This window comes from Bactrocera dorsalis, chromosome 3 (assembly GCF_023373825.1).
Source record: "Bactrocera dorsalis isolate Fly_Bdor chromosome 3, ASM2337382v1, whole genome shotgun sequence".
NCBI lineage: Eukaryota > Metazoa > Arthropoda > Insecta > Diptera > Tephritidae > Bactrocera > Bactrocera dorsalis.
In genome coordinates, this window is record NC_064305.1 from 44,951,919 (window position 1) to 44,967,860 (window position 15,942).

General features: G+C 37.1%; 1 non-coding gene and 1 pseudogene across 1 annotated transcript; both read right to left on the minus strand.

Annotated features, from left to right (window-relative positions):
• Positions 1-446: 446 nt before the first annotated feature.
• LOC125777985 (small nucleolar RNA U3) lies at positions 447-661 on the minus strand. Its single transcript, XR_007422465.1, has one exon. It is a non-coding gene; the product is annotated as a small nucleolar RNA U3 (small nucleolar RNA).
• A 7,038-nt stretch (positions 662-7,699) lies between these two features.
• On the minus strand, positions 7,700-7,898 carry LOC125777961 (small nucleolar RNA U3; annotated as a pseudogene).
• Positions 7,899-15,942: the final 8,044 nt, after the last annotated feature.

Here is a 15,942-nt window from a genome sequence, read left to right on the forward strand (position 1 = left end):
TGTCGTTCATAAATGTTTCTGATAACATCAAGATGTTTGACTGTTTAAACACTCTATCTGAGAAATCAACAACATGAGCACGAAGACTTTGACAATTGAATGATATTATTGATAAACATTTCTTGTGCTAAGAAACTCGAATAATTCTTTTTCTAAGGTGATAATTGGATTTTGACGTAATTTTATCATTTCATCTCGCAAAGCGCTTCCAATGCCATGATAAAATTTTTTCTGTTTGTTCACTGGGATAATGTAAACTCCTTCAATGGCAACATCTCTTGACAGTGCGACATAAACTAACTGTTGAAATTGAACTTTTTCATAATAGTAAACAATTGTCAACTCACAAGCTGGTGCCAGTGGAAAGTGGTTTCTCTTAGCTGACGTACTGTACTTATTGACTGCATTGTTTTTGTGTAAAACCTTGGAATTTATTCATAAAAATCACCACTCAGAAGTCGTTTTATCTGCTGTGAGCGAACGATTTTCGAAGAAACATCATTTCTAACATGCCACAAGACAAAATTAGAAATGAAGTTCTTAAACCTCACGCTGTCAGACAAAACGATACACCTCGTCATCGCGGGTTAATTTCCAAAAAATGTGATTTTTCAACGGCCAACGCAGAGTATTTCAACCAAGAGATACGCAAAATAGTTGAGAATTCGTAGAAATGAAAGACAAACGAAAGAAAAAGGAGTATAACTTCAATAATGCACAAGCATATAAACATACATATGCGCACACATGTGAATAGTCACCTCGTCATCGCGAGTCGAATTGCAAAGAAAGTAAATGAAGACTGACCAGAGAACTTAAAAGTATAGAGAAGGTACAGGTTCGACTGCGAACATTTGATAGATTCAAATTAGGGAATTCACCGCATTTGTTAACATTGTAGGTCGGAATTCGCCTCGCAATTTTAACATTTTTTACAATTCTCTCACATATTCTAACCGAGAATATGAAGAAACAGAAGAAATATATGTATTTATAAAATGATTTCTTTGATATTTCATAGGATGGAAATATGTATGTAGAACTCTTTTATTTTTGATTTATTATTTTTCAAATTATTTAAAGTTAATTTGATCTTATTTTATAATAACTCATTTTAAATATATAAAAGATTTACCTAAACATTATGATGATATTTTCATGATTCATAAGCAATGTACGAATGTAAGCAATTTCGTTTTGCCGTCGGCATTTCAATTTCTCATGCTTCAATTTTTGCTTTCAACCAAGAAATCACTTGTATGCATGTATATGCAATATATGCCTTTGCGTTTTGCCGTCGGCATTTCCATATCGACATGAAAAAGTAATTATGTATTTCATTGTTTCGTTTTGGCCCAATTTTGTATATTAAGACAAGTGTCAATAATTGCGCCAAAATCAAATAAATATTTACATATTAAGTAAAAATCTTCTTCTTACATGTTCTTGATATATATCACATGTAAATAGGTATTGAGCTTTCTCCTACTAATATATTGGGCAAATTGACATGTGTCGATAATTGCGCCAAAATCAAATATATTATATATTCATATGTAAACATGTTTTAAACTTTACATAAAATTGAAGTGTATAATTGCGCCAATTTTCATAAAGTTGGAAATTTTGCACGATTAAGACGTGTGCGGGATAAGTCGCGAATTTTACTTACATATATTAATTAATTTGAAAGTGCCGAAAAATGCGAAACGAAATTTCAATAAATTTAAGTAAATTTACATGTATTTTCATTTATATTTAATTGTCAATAAATTTTTTAAAAATTATTTGTCCTAATTGTCCATTTTTTATTTTCTCACACATTTCAGACGATTTTTGTAAAGAAATTTGACCGGCGTAGAAGCAAAATGCGAAACAATAATACATACATATATTATGTCGTTTGCACATTTGTCTGTATGTTTGCGAAAGCAAATGTTCTACAAAAGAATATTTCTATACTTAAACAAAATTATTAGAACCATCGTATGTTTCTTATGTACATGCATAACCAAACCATACTTAAGTCAATGCAACCTAAGTGTCAATGGTGGTGTTGGTGGTAAGCGCTTGGAAAGTCAATATGCTACCATAGCAGTGCAGAGGTTCGAATCCGACAGAATAAATTTTTAATTTTTTTTGCTTTTAAAATCGTATACTATACAAATAAATATTTTTCTAATAGAAATTAAATTTATCACAGCAATATTATGTATATGTACATACATACATCTTCTATCCTATCTTGTGTATCTGCACATGCTCATATGAGTTTTTTTTTTCGGAGGGGGAATCTTTCATAGATACTGATACTTAGTTGTATGCAGTATGCACGATTCGTACTGCTCGCTAAAGGTGCACCTCATTCGGGACCACGCCTAATAAGTAATATCTTACTGAAACAGTACGCCTACGTACTAAACCCTTAACTCCGTCATCTGTAGCTTTATGGAAAGGTCCTGCGGTACTGCCGCTAGGCATTAGATCGCAGGACCAGCTTAGTCTACTGGCTCACGTCATTAGCACGCTGTTTGCGGCTCTAGCTTCACTGCTTCTTTGGTGTTCGGCTATTCTCAGCTCTTGCAGTATCAGAGCTGTCGTCCTCTCCATGGCATGCCATACTCGTCTGTTTTGCAGCATATGCTTTACTATGTTATCAGGTGTTATTCGGCCTGCCACTTCTATCTCCAGGGCCTGGCGCTCTGACATAAATCTCGGGCAGTAGAAAAATACGTGCTCCGCATTTTCGCTACTGTTACCACAGAAAGAGCAAGTAACACCATTGTCATGACCATACCTATGCAGGTACTCTCTGAAACATCCGTGTCCTTTCAGAAACTGCGTCATGTAAAAGTCTGTCTCGCCATGCTTTCGTTCCACCCATTCTTGTACTTTCCCGATTAATCGGTGCGTCCATCTTCCCTTTGTTGCTGTGTTTCAGCGATTTTGCCATTCCTCCATGCTTTCTTGTCTTTCCGCTTTTCTCTCTGCCGTTGTCAGCTTTCTGCCTATACTTTTGCTTTTGTCATAGATCTGCTTCAGTTCTCGAGCCATTATATCTGGCGGCATTATCCCAGATATAATGCTAGCGGCTTCATGAGATACCGTGCGGAATGCGCTAATAGTTCTAATTGCGCTTAGTCGAAACACTGATTGTGCCATTCTGGCATAGGTTTTTTGCATAAGCCCATACAGGTGCGGCGTACATCACAATTGACTGGCTAACCTTGGCCAGAAGTGCTCTGCTACTTTGTCTTGGACCTCCTATGTTGGTCATAATTCTGGTTAGGGCCGCATTTACTCTGGCAGCTTTTTCGAAGGCTTTCTCAATGTGTGTTTTGTAGCTCAGTCTCGCGTCGATCATTACTCCAAGGTACTTTAGTGTTGATCGTGTTGTAATGCTGTGTCCGTCAATGTTGAGAGTGGTATTCTCTAGTTTTTTCCTGCTCGTAATAAGTACTGCTTTCGTTTTTTGTTCCGCGAGTTGGAGTTTTGAACTGTTTAGCCAGAGTTTTATTTTTGCTACCGTCTCACTACATATCCTTTGAATATGATGGAGTTCTTTGGCCACTATGGTTACCGCTATATCATCGGCGTATCCGATAATATGTACTTCCTTAGGCAGCGGGAGGCGTAATATTCCATAAGAATGGACCCAGTACGGAGCCTTGTGGCACACCACCAGTTACCGTATACTCTTTTGGACCTTCGTCTGTGTCGTAGAGCAGTAGCCTATCGGACAAATAGCTCTGTATGATGCTCAACAAGTAACTTGGTATTTTTTTCGCCTGTAACGCACGCAGTATGTGGGGCCAGTACCCCGAATTAAATGCGTTTTTCACATCGAGCGTTACGACCGCGCAGTATTGTTTATTGCCGTACATCCATCTTTTTCCTTCTATGGCCTTTTCCGCAATACCTGTGAGCTTCTTAATTGCGTCAAGCCGTATTGGTTATTTGATAGACTGCAGGCCTCCCCTTCCAGGTAACTTTCTAGTCGGACACAGATAATCCACTCCAGCATTTTTCCCATTGTGTCGATCATGCAAAGTGGGCGGTAAGAGCTCGGTTCCCCTGCTGGTTTATTTGCTTTCTGCAATAGCACTAGACGTTGCCTTTTCCATATTTTGGGGAATATTCCGTCACGTAGGCATCGTGTAAATAGCTCCACAAATGGTTTCGGTTTATATTTCACTGTGAGTTTTAGGACCTTGTTTGGGATTCCATCCAGGCCTGGTGCTTTGGAGTTGCCGAACCGTTCAGCCGCTTGTAGCACTTCGAGCACATTCACTGGTGCTGCATCTGTGGGCTCTGCTTTTTCGAGAGATAAACTTCCAGCTTCTTGGCTTTGCTTAGGAAATAGCGTCTCTACCACATTTCTTAGCAAAGAGGGACAGGTCGGTACTTGCCCCTTGCCTCCTCGTATCCTTCCCATCACTATCTTGTACGACTCTCCCCATGGGTTTTCATCTACTTTTTCGCATAACATCTTGAAGCAAGAAGTTTTGCTTGCTTTTATCGCTTTCTTGAGGGCCCTGCGCTTTTCTTTGAAAATTTCTCTCATCCTGTTCCACCAGTATACCGGCTTTCTATGGGCTGTTTGCTTCCTTCTGGACATAGCCGCATCACAGGCTTTGGATATGTGTTCTACCAGCAATTTGGCTTGGAGTTCTACGTCAGTATCTTCTTTCAGGGTATCGTCCAGCATAAATCGGAAAAGTTCGTCGTCAAGTGTTTCGATCCTCCATCCTTTGGACTGCACTCTTTGGCGACAAGTGGTTCTGCGTAGCCCTTGTGTGGGTTTGTTAAGACTTATTAATATAGCCTGATGATCACTCTGGGTATATGTGTCGCTTACCCGCCAGTCAGTTGATCGAATTAATGCTCTGCTAGCAAAGGATACGTCAATAATGGAGCCACGTCCATTCTTTTCGAAGGTGTTCTTTGTTCCTGTATTCAGCAGGACAGCGTCTAGCACCGCGAAGGCTTTAAGCAGTGCCCTTCCTCTCGGGTTAGTGGCTTTGCTTCCCCATTCTATCGCCCAGGCATTGAAGTCCCCCGCAATTATGTTTTGGGTAGTTGTCGTTGCATCTTTCACGAGTTCGTCAAGTGTCTTTTTATATTCGTCAAGTGGGATACTTGGCGGTATATAGCAGCTGTAGAAATTGATCCCATATATATTCGCTCTTGCGTAGTAGGCCCTTTCCGTTAATGGTTTGTGCTGGAACGTTTTGTCTCCACATGCCCATATTGCTACATTTTCTGTGGTATCTGAGATCCACTTGTCAGTCGTTTTATTTTTGTATTGTTCACAAATTATTGCTACGTCAATACTGTATTCGTGTACCGTGTGCGTTAATAGCTCCTGAGCCGCCTCACAGTGGTTCAGGTTTATTTGCAGGATCTTCACCTTGTGTTTTTACTGCACGCTGCTATGTAAATGGGACATTTTCGGCTCCCTATTTGGTGTTCGGTGTTCGCTTTTCCATTCTTTTTGCACACAATGCAGAAAGGGTTATTAGTGCAGGATTTCGCAAAGTGACCCTCTTCTCCGCACTTGCTCCTTTCTTCCAAGTTTCTGCACGCCTTCGCCACATGTCCATATTCGAGACACCTAAAGCACTTCTTCAGTTGAGCTTTCTCCCGTATCCTGCAGACTGTCCAGCCGATCTTAATCTTCTGGGCCTGTAGCAAGTATTTTGCTTCTTGCGACTTATCACTGCTATCTGGGTGCCTGCGGAGGCCGCTCTGATGGTTTTTATTGCTGATACATTGAAGAGGCCAAGTTCCACTATGTCATCCTTTGTGGTAATATCGTCCAGGTCCCGCAACTCCACTGTGGTTTCTTGCTTCAATGTTTTGGTTTATGCCTGGTCGCCCAATATCCTGCTTATCTCTTCTTTGTATCCTTCAGTGCTTCCTGTTTGCTCCTTCTTTAGTTCAAGTAGAATCTCTCCTTTGGCTGTCTTTTTTACTCTCGTCACATTTTTCCAAGTTCTTGCAGTGTCCCATTTGTTTTGACTGCTCGAAGTATGTCTGCGTATGTCATTTCACTAACTTTTGCAATCACGATAGTATCAGGTCGGAGACGTTGTGTCGTGTTTGCATTCTTCTTAATCTTTTTTTTCTGTATTCCACTCTGAACCGTGGCCCATTCTTCGTCTGTGGCCGGTTTCGTTCTAACATCTTTAGGATAGCTACCTTTGTCCTCACTTGTTAGATCAACTATCGTTCTCATCGATAGCACTTCATGGGCGGTTTTGGTTTTTTTTGGGGGCGTTCTTCTCCCCATTTGCTTGCCGTCACGTGGCCTTTTAGGTGTTATTTCAACAACCTTTGTATGGCTTGGCACATTACGCTTTAATTCACCCAGTCGGGCGTGCTCCCCCTTGGCACATGCGTGGAGCTTCGCGATAGAACTAAGTAGCTCCCACATGGGGTTGTTGATGGAGCGCTGTGGAGGGTGCATCATAACAGCTAACTTCTGTATCATTTCTCCTAATTCCGTCATGTGATCTCGTTCGCGCAGTCCTCCCATTAATGACGGCGTATTTTCCTGCAGCGCCGGAGGTGAAGATTTGGCTCGCGCAGGTCTATTCACCGATAACACTTTTACAGGCGATCTGGCCAATCGCGAAGCCTTCTTAAAGGGATCCATCTCTGGGTACTCCACATTTTTTCGATCGGTCACATATATTAGAGAGGCGGTAACTATTCGCCTCTGTCACAGGAGTTTCATCGGCTTGGCTGGCTTTTATACCGCATCCTCCACTCCTGCCGCTCATCGTCGGGCATTGCTTATTCGTTGTAACTTATTTCGCAACTAACCTGCTACTACAGGCCGTCCGGCTATCCGCGACCTGCCGACCCCCCGGTAGCTTAGAGCTCAGCTGGGATGCCTGATCCCGTAGGAACCAAGACCTACCAACGGGTAAAATCGATTATTTAACGAGAAAACTCGATTCTCGAGTAGAATCGGAATCGAGTTTACCATCCCTACTGGCCGCCGTCGCGTGCACATTAAAACCTCTGCACAATAACCACCACAAAAAAAATGATTTTTTTTCCATGTAATTTATATGGAAAACAGAAAATTTGAAATAGCCACCTCTTAATGTTAATACTAAGAGCTCATCTTTTATTTAACGAGAAAACTCGATTCTCGAGTAGAATCGGAATCGAGTTTACCATCCCTACTGGCCGCCGTCGCGTGCACATTAAAACCTCTGCACAATAACCACCACAAAAAAAATGATTTTTTTTCCATGTAATTTATATGGAAAACAGAAAATTTGAAATAGCCACCTCTTAATGTTAATACTAAGAGCTCATCTTTTGAGTGACTTTTTTTTACACATTTTCTAAAGTTTTGAGCCTGTTTTTCAGTTGAAAAAAAAAGGTTGCCTCAGAATGACACACCCTAGTATACATACATACATATTTACGCATGTTTGTAGGCGAAGCTGCTACAGCGGCAAGGGGTGACAATCGGAGGCCATTACTTTACTTATGCCATAGAAATTCTATTGCTCCTGCGAATATGGAAATGACAACGAAATAATGCAAATATGCATTTTTCTAAAAGTCATTAATTATTTTGAAAAAATGAAAGGAATGAATGATCCTGAGAAGTATAGTCTTAACTTTTCAACGGCCAACACAGAGTATTTCAACCAAAAGGAATTTATTCATTAAAGTCACCACTCAGAAGTCGTTTTATCCGTTGTAAGCGAACAATTTTCGAAGAAACATCATTTCTAATATGCCACAAGACAAAATTAGAAATGAACTTCTTAAACCTCACGCTGTCAGATAAAACGATATACCTCGTAATCGCGGGTCGATTTCCAAAAACGGAAATGAAGACACACAGAAATGATTCTGTGAAGTATAGTCTTCATTTTTCAAAGGCCAACGCAGAGTATTTCAATCAAAAGTCACATAAAATAGTTGAGAATTCGCTGAAAGACAAACGAAAGAAAAAGAACTATAACTTCAATAATGCACAAGCATACAAACATACATATGCGCACACATGTGAATATGTCACCAACCAAAAATTGAAACATTGTTCTACAAAAACAACAACAGCATAAGCATGGCAACATTGTGTTGTGTTGTTGCAGGTTGCGTTAGATTCATATTGAGCAAGGTTGCGCAACTTGCATTTAACGCAATCTTTTCCGGTGTCGTATAAGAAGTATAACTTCAAAAATTTATGATAAAAGTGTGAGATTTCATATATAATGAACGGCAGATAAGCGCTGGTGTACCCCAGGGCCCAAGTGTACAGTAGATCTTCCAACAGGTAATAATGTATTAACTTCAACTTTCGCGGACGACACAGCTATAGTGAGCCGTAACAAATGCCACATTTTAGCATCAAGAATATTAGCGGAGCATTTAAGTTCTGTCGAAGAACGGCTAGCGAACTGGAGTATAAAAGTGAATGAACAGAAGTGTAAGCATATTACATTTTCGCTAAGACCAAAGATGTGCCCGGCAGTAAAAATAAACAATATTTTAGTACCCCAGGCGAACGAAGTAACATATCTTGTTATTCACTTAGATAGAAGGCTGACGTGGAGAAAACACATCTCTAGTAAAATAACATGTATGAAGATTAGAGCTGTAAATTTAAATTGGCGTTTGAATAAAAACTCCAAACTTAGCCTAGACAACAAAGTGCTTTTATATAATGCGGTCATAAGGCCGATTTGGATGTATGGCATTCAACTGTGGGGTACGACCTGTGCAACTAATATTGATCTAATACAAAGGTTCCAATCAAAAATGCTTAGAGCAATCACGTGTTCACCAAAGTACATGCGTAACGAAAATATCCATAAAGACCTTGGTATTCCTATAGTAAGGAAAGAAGTAGAAGATAGCAGAATTAAATATATATCTGAACTCCGAGATCACCCAAATACTTTGGCTAATGCTTTGGTACATTCCTGCGATAAAACACGACTTAAAAGAAGAGATATACCTGAGTATTAAAGAGCGACGTATCACCAAAACTGCTCAATCACTTGCTTGAGCCTGTCTAGTTTTTAAATAGATTTAAGATTTTATTACTTATTGTTAGGCTTTAAGAAAATCCAGATCCAATAAATAAAATAGTTTTGAAATAAAAAAAAAAGTTTTTGAATGTTTACGAAGTTCTTCAAGTGATTCTTCTTCAACTTCATTTTCCTTTATATTTTCCTCTATTACTTCTTCTGTTTTTTCCTCAATAGAAGATAGATGGAGTAATCGAAGTTTTATAAGTTTTTCGTCTTCAATCTTTTGCACTGCATTAGTTAGTTTCGTCGTAGTTGTAGATAATTTGGGTATGATGAACAGAATTCGCTGATTGTCATACTTTTTCTTAAGTATGCTCCATGCAGCGTCATAAATTTTCGACGAAATTTTAAAATGCTGTATTACTCGTGCGGCTTCGCCGTTTAAGCATTGACAAAGACGCAGCATTTTTCTGTGTTCGGCATCTGCTCGTTGTCATGTACCATAACTTGAAACACGTTGTAAAAATTGTCCCATTCCTTAACATCGCCATAAAATGTTGGAATTTTTATTATTTTTCTTAATTCTAAGTTAAGCCGATAAGAAATTTTAAGCTCTTCTTTTTGTAACCTTTTTTTTGAAATTTTTAGGCTCTTCGTAGTATTCGTTATTAATTTCTTCGAATAAGATTTTAATTTCTTAATTCTTAATTAAAATCTTATTTGCCTTTTAGTTTTTGAATATCTACGAATAAAAAGTCTAAATACTTTAAATGATCGTTGTTGATCATTAATTCAATACTTAGATCTTCCATTTTGCTTCTGAGGTTTTCAATTTTCCTCATGAATATGGAAGTTTTTCGATCTAAATCTTGGTGTTTAGCTTCAACTTCTTCAATTTTTGTTTTACTTGATGGCTTTGTTGAAAAAGTGTTGAACGTGTACAACACCTCTTCGGAAAAATCCGCTTGCTAGGGTTATATATACCAAAGTGATCAGAGTAACGAGTAGAGTTGAAATACGGATGTCTGTCTGTCCGTCCGTGCAAGCTGTAACTTGAGTAAGAATTGAGATATCATGATGAAACTTGGTACATTTCTTGGCTCCATAAGAAAGTTAAGTTCGAAGATGGGAAAAATCGGCCCACTGCCACGCCCAAGAAATGGCGAAAACCGAAAACCTAAAAAGTGTCATAACTAAGCCATAAATAAAGATATTAAAGTGAAAATTAGCACAAAGGTCCGCATTAGGGAGGGGCATATTTGGACGCATTTTTTTTTGGAAAAGTGGTCGTGGCCCCGCCCCCTGCTAAGTTTTTTGTATATATCTCGGAAACTACTATAGCTACCAAACTCTATGGAGTCGTTTCCTTCAGGCATTTCTATATACAGTTCAAAAATGGAGGAAATCGGATAATAACCACGCCCACCTCCCATACAAAGGTTATGTTGAAAATCACTAAAAGTGCATTAACCGACTAACAAAAAACGTCAGAAATATTAAATTTTACGGAAGAAATGGTAGAAGGAAGCTGCCAGGCTTTTTTTAAAAATTGAAAATGGGCGTGGCGTCGCTCACTTATGGACCAAAAACCATATCTCAGGAACTACTAATCTAATTAATTTTACAGCAAAATAAAAAAATATGTAAATGACGGATAATGAAATCTCGATTATCACTTTATCATGCGAGAGTATAAAATGTTCGGTGACACCCCAACTTAGCCCTTACTTACTTGTTTTATTTAATCAATATGCGGGAATATATGTACATCCGTCTTACAATTATAATTTTTATTTAGTCAATATGCGGGAATATACACCCGCCTTACAATTATTTTGGTTTTAATTTGCCTGTATTTTGAACAGGGCTTTTTTGTATATTGTCTGTTTTGTAAATACAGGACTTTTTAATTTTGGCCGAGCACTGCATCCGGCTCGAAGGACCAAAAATGTTTGATTTGTAAGATCAAACGATTAAACTCAAATAAGAATCTTTAAATTCTTACCGCAGGTGGGGGAAAAATAAAGACTTTTTTTGAGCTGCGAATTTATTCATTCTGATTTTATTTTGTATTTTCCTTTCTTCTATACAAATTTTAGAACTATCTTAAATAACTAAATAAGTATATGTGTATGTTTGTATGTATTGCAGCATATTGTTTATTGTTGCTTGACATGGGGTTGTTTTCAAGTGTACAATTTAATACATGTGTGTTTAATGTTATCTCTTCTGTAAATTTATGACTTATATCCCCATGCACATATCAATTAGTTGGTTGATTGAGTTGGGCTAGAAATTGCCCTTGTCGCTACACACGACACAACTTTTAATACAATTCTGAGGCCAACTTCATTTTGAATATTCACTCGGAAGTTGTTGCTTTACTTATTACATATGACGCGCTCTCTTCGACAGCCGAAATAAAATGGCGAAAACGTTTGAAATCGCACGACCAATCCAAACACTATTCAACTAACATAACCAACTTCACAAAATATCAAAAAATTTTGATTTTCATCCAACCAGTTGATTCAACTCATACAACTGCCCCATATACGTAGCAATCAGTTGTTCAATTCGTTGAAGTTGATACAATAATTGGTGCATGTATGCCTTGCATTAGATGTGCATTGCATGTAAATGCATTATGTACATACACACATACATATGTATGTATATTAATACATTAATATGTAAATAAATATTTATATTTAGTAGAATTTCGGCTTTGTTGATATGTAAGCATGTTCAATGATATCTGAACAATTCTATTATACTCTTTTTATCGAGTGATATTGGCTACAATTAGGCTATATGCGACAGTAAGCTTCGTTTTTTGGATGTATTTATTGGCTTTCCTGGAAGTTGCCACGATGCTATCGTTTGGAATTACATCCGGCGAGGTTCCAATAGCTAGTGGTGGCATAATTTTAGCTGACTCAGCGTATCCCCTGTCTAAATATTTGACAGTCCCATTTAGGGGCAATAGGCGCCTTACTACTGATGATAGGAAATTTAATTACTACCTTAGCTCTACCCGAGTGCTTATAGAACAAGCATTTGGTGTTTTACGACAAAAATTCAAAATACTTAATCATATTGATGTAATTTCTTTAAAGAGTGTCTCTAAAGTGGTGTTGTCTTGTGCTATTTTGCATAATTTTATAATAAATAATGACGAAGACTCAAATATTGTCGAAATCAATGGAATAATACCAAATACTAATGATGATCCTGAAACAGAAAATATAAATAATATTAACGACAGCAGTGAAGGTATCTCTCGGAGAAATGAGTTGAAAATGTTGTTCACTTCAGAACAATTCACTTTTTTTATTTCATTAATTTTTTGTATGCATTTTCAAAACAATATATTTTGAGCTGCACTTGATTTAAATTAAAAAACTAAAACTAAATTCACAGCATTGTATTTAATAAATGAATTAAAACTATGGTTAAGAAAACTGATTTTCTTTTCATTAAATTTGTAGCTAAATACTTGCAAAAGTTACTTTTGCAAAAATTTATTCAGCACTTCTTTTAATCCTAGCATTATTTTAGCTTTTTCTTTTTCAAATTCCAACTTTTCTCTTTCAAACGTCATCACTTCTCTATGCCGGAGTTTTTCTTCTTCCGATTCCTTTTTTAAAAATTCCAACGTTTCATTTCCCGATACTGTGCGTTTTTTTAGCGAAATTTTGCTGGTTTCCCCTTACGTCTGAGACACTCTCCACAACATCATTGTCCTCTCCGCACATTTCGTTTGCTCTTATGTGTTTTGCAGTCGAGCAGCTTGGAAGATCTAATGAGTTTTGTAGGTTTTCAGATGAAGGATCAACTGAATGTCTATTGCCGTAAACTTCATCAAAATCATTAAAAACATCCCAAGTGGTTGCATCTCTACCTGTTAATCTATTCCGCTTTTTTATTCTTTTGTAAGTTGCTAGCATGCTGAGGAATTTTCTTTGGAGTTGCTCTTTTGTCGCAGTTAAATCAGGAGCTTCAGTCTTTATATTGTCCAACACTTTGCCCCAAAGAACCGATTTTTTTCTTTTGCCGCAAGAAAACTCTTGCTCCATGTCCAACAATTTGGACTCAGCTGAACTTAATTTTATTCTAAAAATAACAAAAAAAAAAATATTTAATATTTAAATTACATTGAATTCTATATTAAATATCAAATATTGCGAAGTTTACTTACATTTCGCCCTCCCTCTTTTTTGTGTTGCGTTTGATTGGCTAATGAGCAACAGATTGATTACATTTTCTTGCACGAACGTGTGACGTTGCCACTTTTGCCGAAATTTTCGCGGCGAACGTGATGCTTTCTCATAAAAAGTAACAATGCCGCAATATTTACTGAACGAACACACCCACTATCGTTCTACCGAGGAAGGAACTATCCATCTGGCAAGCTTAATAATTGTTTCATTAGTCGGTAATATCACATCAACTGTTCTCCTGTTCCTCTGTACATCAATTTAAAGTACTTACCAGTAATAAATTTGATCTGCTCCACATAATTTTCAATTAAAAAAAACTGACAATTTTTGATATTGCACTTTGTTGAGGCATTTTTACTCTTTATTAAAATTGAATCAGCTATTTCGGAATAAAATATACCATATTACCAAGGTAGAGAAAAAAAGTATGTTCAGAGTTAAGCCTTTTAACGAAGTATTAACTAATGAATTACCAAAATTACAGGCTTCGGTCTGAATACCCTTAATATTGTATTTCCGAATAGAGCAATGTTCTCACAAACGGATCACTGATGAAAGTTGAGAAAAAACTCGTCAATGTTAATTTTTTTGTTTTGATTCCACTGGCTATACTGTATTCTCCGGAGTGAAATACACTCTTTGGCCAATCTCCAAATTAACTGCGAGACGCACAACAGTCGGAAAACGTTCATGAATTCCAAAAGTAAGCAAACAACTAAGCGCTTTATTGCCATGTTGCTTCCTTTGGTGACGTACTTACAAACGTATTTTATCGATTTCACCAAACTGCAATACTAAAAATTGATATGAGTTTTTAATATGAATAAGACAATAGTGGTGAATATAGTACGATCCATGTGGTGTCAACTTCGATATTCACTTTTCTAAGTTAAATGCGGAATGTTCTGTTATCTGGTAAGCGACGCCGATAGAGTTGATATCCATCATTTCCAGTTTGTGTTTCCAAAAGAAAAGCACGTGGGTAGTGTTTCGTGAATTTATTGTCAGACATACAAACCGAAAAAGGATTGTAGTGTCCGCAAGGTTCATGAACCAAATTGGTTTCCACTACTTCATATTATTCTGGATATTCCTCTACATCAGGAATTTCCGGAGAAATGATTTCATCAATTTGATCTGGTGTAACCACCATCGAAAGAAGAATGTGTGCGTGCGGAAAACCTCTATTTTTCCACTCAACAGAGTACATTTAGCATCCAACAGCACCACATGTACGTTGCTTCAAGATAAAGTCAATCAAACATCGTAACTGTTGTTTGAAAAGTCGTGCTGTGACATCGTGACGATCGCTTGCTGATTTACCGCGATCCATAATTCCGCACGTATGTCACCGCATCTTGGGAGTACTTCTTGGCTTGCCTTGCCTTGGGCTGCCATACTTTGATGGCAAAAAGAACACCGACCGATATTAGGGCGACCTCTTGGTGGCTTCGTAAAAAATTTCAATCTACAATTGACCTCTTTGTGTGAAACACACGTAAAGTTTTCACTGAATAATTTTCAATAATTTTTCTTTTGAATAACCGGAATAAAAAAGCAAGCGACCGAAATTGAACTATTCAAATAATTTACAAATCAAAATATTGAAAAACAAAACCAAAATTGAAAAAAAAAATTGTATGGAAAAACGTTACTTTTTGGAATTATCCAATTTTCCAACTTTTCATGAAAAGTATAAGATATTTTTTTTCTAAACCTTCCTTCATCCACAACGAACAACCTCTGAAGATTTCATGAATATTGGTTCAGCCATTCTCTTAGCGTTACTAACGAACAAACATTCATTCATTTGAAAAAGAAAAGGGATGATTTTAGTGGTTTTCCGGCATTTATTTGAATATTTCTCTCCGTAAAAACCATCCTTGAACCTCAACGAACATTTTAAAAAAAGAATTATCAAATTTGGTACAGTCGTATGAAAGTTATGAGCTTACATACAGTTTGGTAAACTTTTATATGGGAAAATGGAATTGTCGTCTTACTCGCAATTTTTCCTTATTTGCTCACCGTTTAGACCTACCCTGGACTACGACAAACATTTTAAAACCAAAATCAACTCAATCGGCCCAGCCGTTCTCGAGTTTTAATCAGACTAACGAACAACAATTCATTTTTATTTATATAGATAAGCTGATTTTGAAGACATTATGTAGGTATTTTTAAATTTAATTTATTAAATTATAATTAAAAAAAAAATGAAATATAAAAATAATTTTTACTTGATCGGTAAAATATAATATTAACAACTCTTTGTAATTTACAAGGGATTTCCTGGTGCATATGTACATATTAGGTCTACAACTTGCACCCGCCGTTTTCCAATATATGTCTCTAGGGTTAAACACTGGTCGATTAAATCGTTTTATGTCGATCTTGGACATTGTGCCAACATTAACCCAACAAAATATTTCCAAACTTATTCTCAACTGAAAATGCCACTTTTTGAGCCGAATTCTCGACATTTGCGGGAAATTTGGCTTTTCTTTTTTAATTCCAAGAAAAGTGCGGCTGAGGACCCGTCCAAGCTTTACTGAGGCTGACACATACAAAGATAATACTATTAATCTACTACTACCATCTATATGTGAATAATTTTCTGCTAAATTTGCAAATAAAGCACTAATCACTTTCACGATGATTAAATAAAAGTGCTCACGTATTTAAAGTGTACAATAATTTAACGTTTATTT